Source organism: Anoplophora glabripennis, unplaced genomic scaffold (assembly GCF_000390285.2).
Source record: "Anoplophora glabripennis isolate ALB-LARVAE unplaced genomic scaffold, Agla_2.0 scaffold728, whole genome shotgun sequence".
NCBI classification, from domain to species: Eukaryota; Metazoa; Arthropoda; class Insecta; order Coleoptera; family Cerambycidae; genus Anoplophora; species Anoplophora glabripennis.
In genome coordinates this window covers 233,860-243,538 of record NW_019417136.1, presented here as the reverse complement: position 1 = coordinate 243,538, position 9,679 = coordinate 233,860, and positions in this window count along the sequence as shown.

Below are 9,679 nucleotides of genomic sequence, written 5' to 3'. Positions count from 1 at the left end.
CGTAAGGATAGACGATTAGATCTTGTTGATAAAAGTGATGGTGGTGGTGTTCTTCTGGCAGTGAGAAACGATATCACAGTTAAAGTTGTGGAAGCACCGGAATTAGATGGTCTTGTTAATTCAATTGACATTTTATGTTGTAAATGTATTATCTCTCAGGTAACTATAATTGTCATTGTCATATATATTCCACCTGATGTTTGTGTTGGCAATTATGAGCTATTCTTTGATGAATTTGAACAGTTTCTATCAGCTCTTGATGGAAGTATTGTTATTGTTGGAGACTTTATACTTGGAAATAACTCTAACAAGCAGACTTTCACAATAACTAATTTTATGAATTTGTGTGATCTTAAGCAGATAAATACTGTTCTGAATATGCATGGTCGAATTCTTGACCTTGCATTTACTAATTTGACATGTATTATAAATAGGGATAATGCACCGTTGGTTGCGGAAGATGCACAGTACTAGACTACAGGCCCGTGTCAAAAATTGATGGGTCATTTGAATCACCAAGAGACCTATTTAGAAAGATACAAGGGCATAAAATAATAAGATTCAGCACTATGCCGTCACTTGTAAGCTGTCCATCTGAGTGCAGGTGAGAATTCAAAAGAACAGGTAGAGGGAGTAAATTTTGGTCATATATTTTTGTACGGTATTCTTACCATCGATAGATCCATTAAAAATAATATGAAAACACGTAGTGCCGTACAAAAATAGTGCGCCACAAAGTCGGAAAAATTTTTGATTTTCCGGCGATTTTCAGGGTAAATTTGGTCATTTGATTCTGTACGGCATCGGTTCCATACAATTCCAATACCTCTTCTAATCCATTATTCCGCAACGCCGTACAAAAATCATGCGACAAGGGAGAAAAATCGAGGGTTTCAACCCCTTCAGGTTCCGAGGCCCGGGGGGTGATTTGACACAACATAAAATTAATTTATTTTGAAAGTATTTTATGCATAGATAACATTTTGTGACATGCCGTAAATTTTTTTTTGGTCCAAGACTGTAGGGGGGAAAAAACTCCCGAAACTAACGAAATGTACTTTACGGTGATATTTAGTACGATATTTTCTTGTACGGCATTTAGATAGTTTATTTGTATTTAATGCAATCGTCTAGAAAAAGTCAATACCGTACAAATCTTAAAGTTCATATTGATAAAAAATATTGACATTTGTACTGTTTACAACGACTTGGGCGAAAAGCTTTGTTCTTCATTGGCTGCATTCCATGCTTTCACGGGATGTGATTTTAATCCCGCTTTTTATAGGAAGGGTAAAAATAGACCGTTGAAAGTGTTAGAGAAATCTGTGAAGTTCCAAGATGTATTCATTGCAATGGGGCAAAATACGTTTGTTGCCGATCCACTACTCATGGAACAAACTTTCAATGTTCTACAAGAATATGTATGCGTTTTATATAATGTGAAAGCAAGGAAAACAGTCAATGAAGCAAGATCTATTATATTCGATAGGATTTACACACCAAAAAGCACTAATGAAGCTTTTGGAAAGTCGACAATGAAATTGGAAGCGACATCGTTTCCCCCTTGTTTCCGCGAGTTACAGCAACACATGAAGAGAACGACGTATATAGCCCAAATTTGGTGTAATGCCTACACAAAAATTCCGTCGACCTTGTTACCAAGTAGCTATGGATGGATCTTGAATGATAACCGGTATGATTTCGACTGGTTTCACGGCGAGGAATGTCCCGAAAAAGTCAGTGATATATCTGAAACGGATGAGGAATCAGGACAAAAAGCTGATGACGATATAGGTAAAAAAACGTATCTTTACATTTTTAATTTGTACGCAAGACTTTGATTATGAAAACACATATTCATGTTTCAGAAAATGATAGAGAAGAGAGTTCGGACGTCGATGAGGACGTTAATTCCGATGACGACTCAGCTGATTCAGATAATGAATAATAATTTCATTTTTGTACAAATCATTAAATATACTTCAAATTATTCTATAAAATTGTAGTACTTTTTATTTACACAAAGTATATTACATCAAACAGTATACAAAACTGTTGATACTGAGATTGATAGTTTTCAATTTTTGGATATAATATAATATACTGTTTCACTTTAAATAGACGGCATAATGATTTATACATATTATCAATTGTTCTCTTCAAAAATATGTGAATGCCGTACAGTATCAGATGACCATAAAGTACCCCTGAAATGGTAGTGTCATTTTCATCAGCCAAAAAATATGGACTGCATTAAAATGTACGGCATCATTTTTTCTTAATTTATTTACCTGAATACTATTTAAAACAACAATAATATTTAGAAAATTGCTATATTTCATTAATCTATGATTATTTAAACTTTCGCAATAATTTGAAAAATTGCATTTTTTGTTTTTCTCTTTAATTTTTTTAAACATTTTTTTTTGAACGGCAATATGATATAACAATTGTATTTAGCAANTGGGAGACCCTATTTGGAACCCAAGGAGCTGAGAGAAGTGTCAGCAAGGAAGCTTTTGGACTTTGTAAAAAGGACAAATCTACTTGCTGAATAGGACTAGTAGTGGGACGCACAATAGGCCTAATTAGGCCGCAGTGCTATGGGACTTTTTAAAGGACCAACCACTAGATGAAGATGAAGACAGGAGTTTTTCCTATAGGTTGGAGAGAGGCGAAAGTGTGCCCTAAATTCAAAAGTGGCGATCGCGCTGATATCACTAATTATAGGCCGATCTCTATACTCTGTAATTTTTCTAAGATTTTTGAAATCTTTTTGTATAACAGGACTTACTTCGGTTTCTCAACAAATATGTCCATGTCAGCATGGTTTCATGAAAATGAGATCAACAACCAGCAATCTGGCCGTTCTTTCCCAGTATGCATTGGAAGCGGTGGACAGTGGAGTTCAGTTCGATGTTATATACACCGACTTTGCAAAGGCATTTGACAGAATTAATCATAATATTCTTTTGCAAAAACTTTACAGCTTTGGTTTCAATTCTGATTCAGTCTTACTTTTACAGTCAAATTTATCCGAAAGACAACAATATGTTTTTTATAGTGGTTACAGTTCTGTCAAGTATTTGGCGAAGTCGGGAGTACCTCAAGGTTCAAATTTGGGCCCACTGTTATTTCTGTTATTTGTTAATGACCTTACAACTAGTCTGAACTGTCGGAAACATTACCTCCTTAAATGATTGTCTTGTTCTTCAAGGAGAGATAGCCAAAATTGAAGCCTGGTGTAATTTTAAATAATTTATATCTAAATGCTAAGAAATGCAATATTATTAGCTTTACAAAGAAGAAATCACCTTATTGTTATAGTTACTTAATTAATAACATCGAAATTAATCGTTTGACTAAAATTAAAAACTTGGGAGTGATCTTCGATCAGGAATTATCTTTTTCATGTCATATCGTGTCCAAGGTCGATGATGCAATGAAGGTATACGGTTTTATACTTCGCAACTGTAAATCGTTTACTAATATTGCGTCGCTTATTATTTTGTATTTTTCGTACGTTAGAAATAAACTAGAATACTGCTATACTGTTTGGAATCCATTCTATTTATGCCATAGAGAGTTACTTGAAAAACCGCAAAGAAAATTTCTAAAATATTTATGTTTTAAGACAGATAATGCTTATCCTGAAAGAGATACACCATATAGGCAACTGATTGATAGATTTGGATTTCAAAGTTTCAATTTGAGGAGAAAATTAAACTCAGTCACTTTTCTCTATAAGTTATTAAATGGTCAAATTGATTGTCCTGAGCTGCTAAATAAAATTAATTTTCATGTTCCTAGGCATAATTCTAGAAATACTGATACTTTTTATTGTTTGCGAAGAAGAACTAATCTTTTATTTAAGTCACCTATGGGGTGATTCATTAACAATGGGAAAGTCGAAAGCTGAAGATACTACACGTGAAATGGTGACCATTGGCGCAAACATGCCTTATCCGAAAGTTGATAGTTTCGGAAATACAGGGTGTTGAAAGTTAAAATTTTAAATCATTTTTTTGCGATTATTCTGAAAATATGTAGGTTAGGAACTTGAAAATTTGTGAAACTATATTTTTTTAGGCGACGAATAAGATGCGTGTTNCAGATATGTATTGTGATACGCACATTAAATTCGTGGATGTTGATCGACCCCTCATAAAACCATGTTGATTGGGACTAATTTTATTTTTAATATGTTTGTATAAGGTGTCATGGATGTAAAATTCAAAAACATTAGCAAAATTACAGATTATAGTAATGGGGCGGTAATTATTTATTTCATTCCAGATTTTCCACTTTTAAAAACAGGACATATACGTGACATTTTCCAAATATTCGGAATTGTACTTGTGAAAAGAATGAGATTAAATAGTATTTTCAGCGGTTCAGCTAACACAGCGGCACAGTAACGAACTAAGAAAGATGGAATATTATCAGGGCCCATAGTCAATTTTGCAATTAATCTCTTTATATATTTTAATACATCTTGCTCCTCTACGATTGGCACATTTAAAGTGGTAGTTACTAGTTGATATATCACGTTAGACATATTATCTTGGTCCTGAGAAACATAAACATTCTTAAAAAAATCAGCAAAACACTACAATTAAGCTATCATTTTCAATTAATTCACCATTTAAGGTCATACTTGATGGAAGAGAATTACTTTTACGTTTATTAGCTAAATATGACCAGAACTTTTTAGGCTCATTTTGTATGTTACTCTCAATAAACAATAAAAATTGATTCAATTTTATCCTAAGCTGACGAAAGGAATCATATATCTGTTCATCTTTGTTTTTTTTTATACAAATTATATAACTTATGTTTCTGTTTGACGTCGCGTATAATTTCTTTATTGAACCAAAGGGGATAGTTGTGCTTAGATGTACGCGGTGAGGTGAGAGGCACATAACGATCGAAAACCCCATAAAGCACATCATACAGATATTTACATGCATCATAGAGATATCATATGATGTTTACTCTATCTTACTTACTTACTACTTACTTCATCTTTTAGAACCTGCAGCCAGCAAGGATCCAAGTTCACAGAATAATTTGACACACATCTTTCACCATTCAACAAAATAATCGCGGTTTCTTTTAATTATCTTTTAACAGTATTATCTTCCTTTTTCAAATTCTGGTTTTTAATGTAATTTTTGTGTTCACTTATTCTAATATTCACAGGTCGAGAAGTCTCGAACATAATGTTTATTGTATTCACAAGGAGTGCTATAAATACAATTTTTTGAATTTTGAAAAACATTATTTGGGCGCGTCTTTGATAATAAACTTCGTAAAGTATTAGTTGTCTGAAAAACAGTTCTAATGTAATTCCTTTTTGTTGTCTAATAAAATTTGTCTTATTTTCAATATCCCTAAGGACTGTTATAACAAAATTCTTGGGGTATTGATTATTTATTAGTACATTCCTTATGAGTTTTAACTCATTATTAAAAATTTCATCTTTTGAGGAAACTAATTTGGCTCTATCATACAAATATTTAACTACACCACCAGTATTTTTATTAATTCCGTAAATCTAAGTATAATAAATGAAATAAATTGGGATTTCGTGGTAGCTTTCTGAAATGGCTGACTTCTTATTTACAATTTAGGAAAATTATAGTTAAAATGGGTGACCAAAGATCTGGTCCTCAGCAAATAGAGTTCGTACCTCAGGGGACAATTCTCTTCTTCTAATTTTCTTATTATACATAAATGATCTTCCACATTATATGAGTACAAAACCTCTTATTCTATATGCAGATGACACAACTTTAGCAATAGATGCATAGTCTCCAAAAGAGCTAATTAAAAATCTGAACCTTCTGTCCAAGGAACTTTTGTGTGAAAGAAACGCTTTAATGGTTAATGCAAACAAAACTGTTGTATACATTTTTTTTACAGAACAGAAATTTCATATAATATATCTGTTTTAGTTAAGGATAATATAAATATTCAGTTTTCAAATACCGCCAAGTTCCTAGAAATCTTGGATAGTAACATGAAGTGGACTATAAATCACATATATGCATAACAAGTTAAATAGTAGTTTCTATGCAATACTTTAGCTGAAAAATATATTTACCATTGATCAACTAATTAGTGTGTATTATGCTATTATTTATTCTCACATTTCTTACAATGTTATTTTATGGGGAAGTGCGAGCGACGCTTCCAGAATTTTTATTTTTCAGAAGAGGATAATTCGCCTAATATTTAACATTAATCTCAGACAAACATGTAAAGATTATTTTAAAAAAATTAACTTTTTTACTTTTTATTCTATATACATCTACAAATGTATACTATAAAAAAAGGAATGATAAAAGTTTTATGCGCAACTGTGAGTACCATAACTACCCTACAAGAACTGCCGATTGTATACGACCTCTTAAACATTGTACCTCGTTGTTCGAAAAGAGCCCAGTATTTAAAGGCATCCAATTCCTGAATCATCTGTATGAGGCATGAAATAACATTAATATTTTTAAACGAAAACTCAAAAACTGTTTTGTACAGGAATGTATATGATGTATCATATTTCCTTAAAGGCCCCATATTCTTTAAATAGTGTTTTCCGCAAAGACAAATAATTTCAAACATTTAATAACTGAATAATCTAAAGCTTATCAAATAATAGGANAAAAGTTATTACCTAAATTTTCGGTAAAATTGGTCGTAAGTGGCGCCCTCTATGAGCAATGCTGAAATTACAACACGCATCTTATTCGTCGCCTAAAAAAACATAGTTTCACAAATATTCAGGTTCCTAACCTACATATTTTCAGAATAATCGCAAAAAAACACCCTGTATTTTCGAAACTATCAACTTTCGGATAAGGCATGTTTGCACCAATGGTCGCCATTTCACGTGTAGTATCTTCAGCTTTCGATTTTCCCATTGTTAACGAATCACCCTGTATATAATATGTGCAACTTATTTAATATGGTGTCACATCTCTGTGATATAAATCATACCGGCTTAAAATCTATTTTATTAATCATTTCAGGTACTGTAGATGAAGATTTCTGTTAGTTATTTATATAAGTTATTCCCTTTGTCTTTTTTTCTATTTATTAGTCATTATTATTTTACCTATTGTTCTATATGTAATTGTCCTATTATTGGCGTTCGGTTGTCTCCGCCGATCCGTCGTTTATAGACGTGCGTTTTTTTTTGGACCCGTGCGCATTGCACAACATATCGCAACCGTAGCTACGCCACTGCGACGATCTTGGTATAAATGCCAGTCATTCCCAGATTAGATACGGAAAGACGAACCACAAACATTAATCCGTTGACTATAAAAAAATTTGTCAACACTGAATAACTATTGTTTACCTGCTGCAAATTATTGCAGGGCAAAATGTAATTAACAGAATATCCGCAAAACATAGGCACCGATTAATAAAAAAAAATATGTTTTCAATGCCAATAGTAAAATTTTTAGGGATGATTGGAAAAAATTGTGCGCAGTTAGCCACTCTCTCATAATATATGTATTTCACGTTAATCTGTGAATTTGAAAAAAACTGAAAAAAATATTCCATTGGACTAAGTTAAAGCACTAGTTTCTTAAATTGGAACTTTTTTCTCAAAAAATTATTGTGCAAATCAGTTATGCGCGGCTTCAACTTGTAGCTCAACATTTTGTTACACGTACTGTCGGCACGTATGTATCCTAATTTTTTTTTAAGAATAATTTATGTATTTACCTATCTGTATAACCGATTTCTTGAAATTGTCTGAATTTCTTTACAACTTTTTCTACATCTAGACCTTCGTAAGTAAATAAACGTGAAAGATAAAGTGTTAAAAATAATATTTTATATAAAAGTCAATGTTATGAAAATATTGTTCTCATCCAAATACAAAATTTCATTCAGTTTTAGTATATTATTGCAACTCATTGTTACTATTTAAATTTGTATTAGTTGCTACAATAGGTTTTGTTAAAATAATGTCTACAATTTAGTGTGGTGGGAGCCACGTTAATACCTCGTCTATAGATAACAATAATCTCAATTCAAATTCGTTTATGCTTTACCATTATTAACGAGCAAAAGAACGAGTTACAACATGTTTTTTATAAGATTACTTAATTTAGTAAGGATTAATTTAGTGTACACTAAAGTAATACCCGGACTAGTTTCTAGTTTTCTAGTTTCTCTTTAATACCGTATATCATACCCATTAAAAGATATAATTTTAATTCATAGACAATGAATTTGTTACATAAAACGTAACAACGTTACGTTTTCGAACCTATAAAAAGAAAGGTAAATTCCCAGTGTATACATTTATTTGACAAACAAAAATAGAGGTGTCGGAATGTTTCATGCACATTATTAATTTCTATATTTTGCACTCATCTACATCTGTCATTTTTGGTGAGATAAAAGAAAGTGCTAAATATAAGAGCTTTGTAGCGGTTATTCTAAGCTATTTGGATACTGTTTGAAGTTATTTATTTCTAGCACAGTTTTTGTTTTTTTCTTTATTGTTTGGGTGAGAATATTAAAAAAATAAATAAATAAACACTTGCACCGAATTGATCAGTCAAGGGTTATTTTTATGAAAATATTGCGCACATTAAAAAGGTCGTTAACCTTTCGAAAATTCACTGTTTTCGTCTTCTGAACATTTTTTGACTTCGTTTTAATAGCTTTGAAAGTTTAAATTTTGTCTGTTTCCATATATTTATTTATTTATTTATTTAGACTAAACTATCAACAGGATCAAGTCCTAATTGCAGGATAGTGAGAAGAAGAAAAAACATAATATACAAATATAAACAGGTAATACAACAAAAATACACAGTATATAGGTAAAACAGTAAAAATGCATATCAAAAAGTTGTATCAGAAAATAAAATTAATTAAAAAAAAATAATAAGATGTCACAACAATGAATATGTCCAGTATATCATACATTTACAAATCAATCACACATTTTTGAATAACAATACAATTTGTACACACATACATACATGTTACAATAAAAAAAATACGAACTAAGAAGCGGGAGATAAGGACAAACAAATTTTTTTGATATGTTTAACATTAGAATATCTATAAAAGTGTACAGTAGATCATAACATCTACTCATCTTGTAGAAACGGGAATAATGTAATACATATATTACTGTTGGCTGTTTTTAAGTAGAACGTTTTAAACTCTTTATTTTGATGTCTGAAGGTATTAGGTATGACAAAATTTATTCTATGTAATAAATCGGGTACATCAAGGATATAATGAAATACTTTAAATAAAAATATAATGGAATGCATATTGCGACGAACAAGTAGAGAATTGCTTTCAAATCTTCGAAGAAGCAGTTCTTGAGAATGTCCAATTAAAGGATAGGCATTGTCCTCTTTAAATGCTAAGAATTTAAACAGCCTACGTTGCACTCTTTCAAACGCTTCTATACATTTAGTATACAGGGTGTCTCATAATTAGCTGCCAACCCTGAACAGGCCGATTCTATGATCAAAACTAAGTAAAAAAGTTCATATGAACATGGGTCCGGAAATGCTTCCTAAGGGCACAGGGACCCATTGAAGAGGGAGGAATGGAAATCATTTTTTTGCAATATCTCTCAATCGCGTTGTGATAAATGAATGAAATTTGGTATACACAGCTAAATTTCAATGAG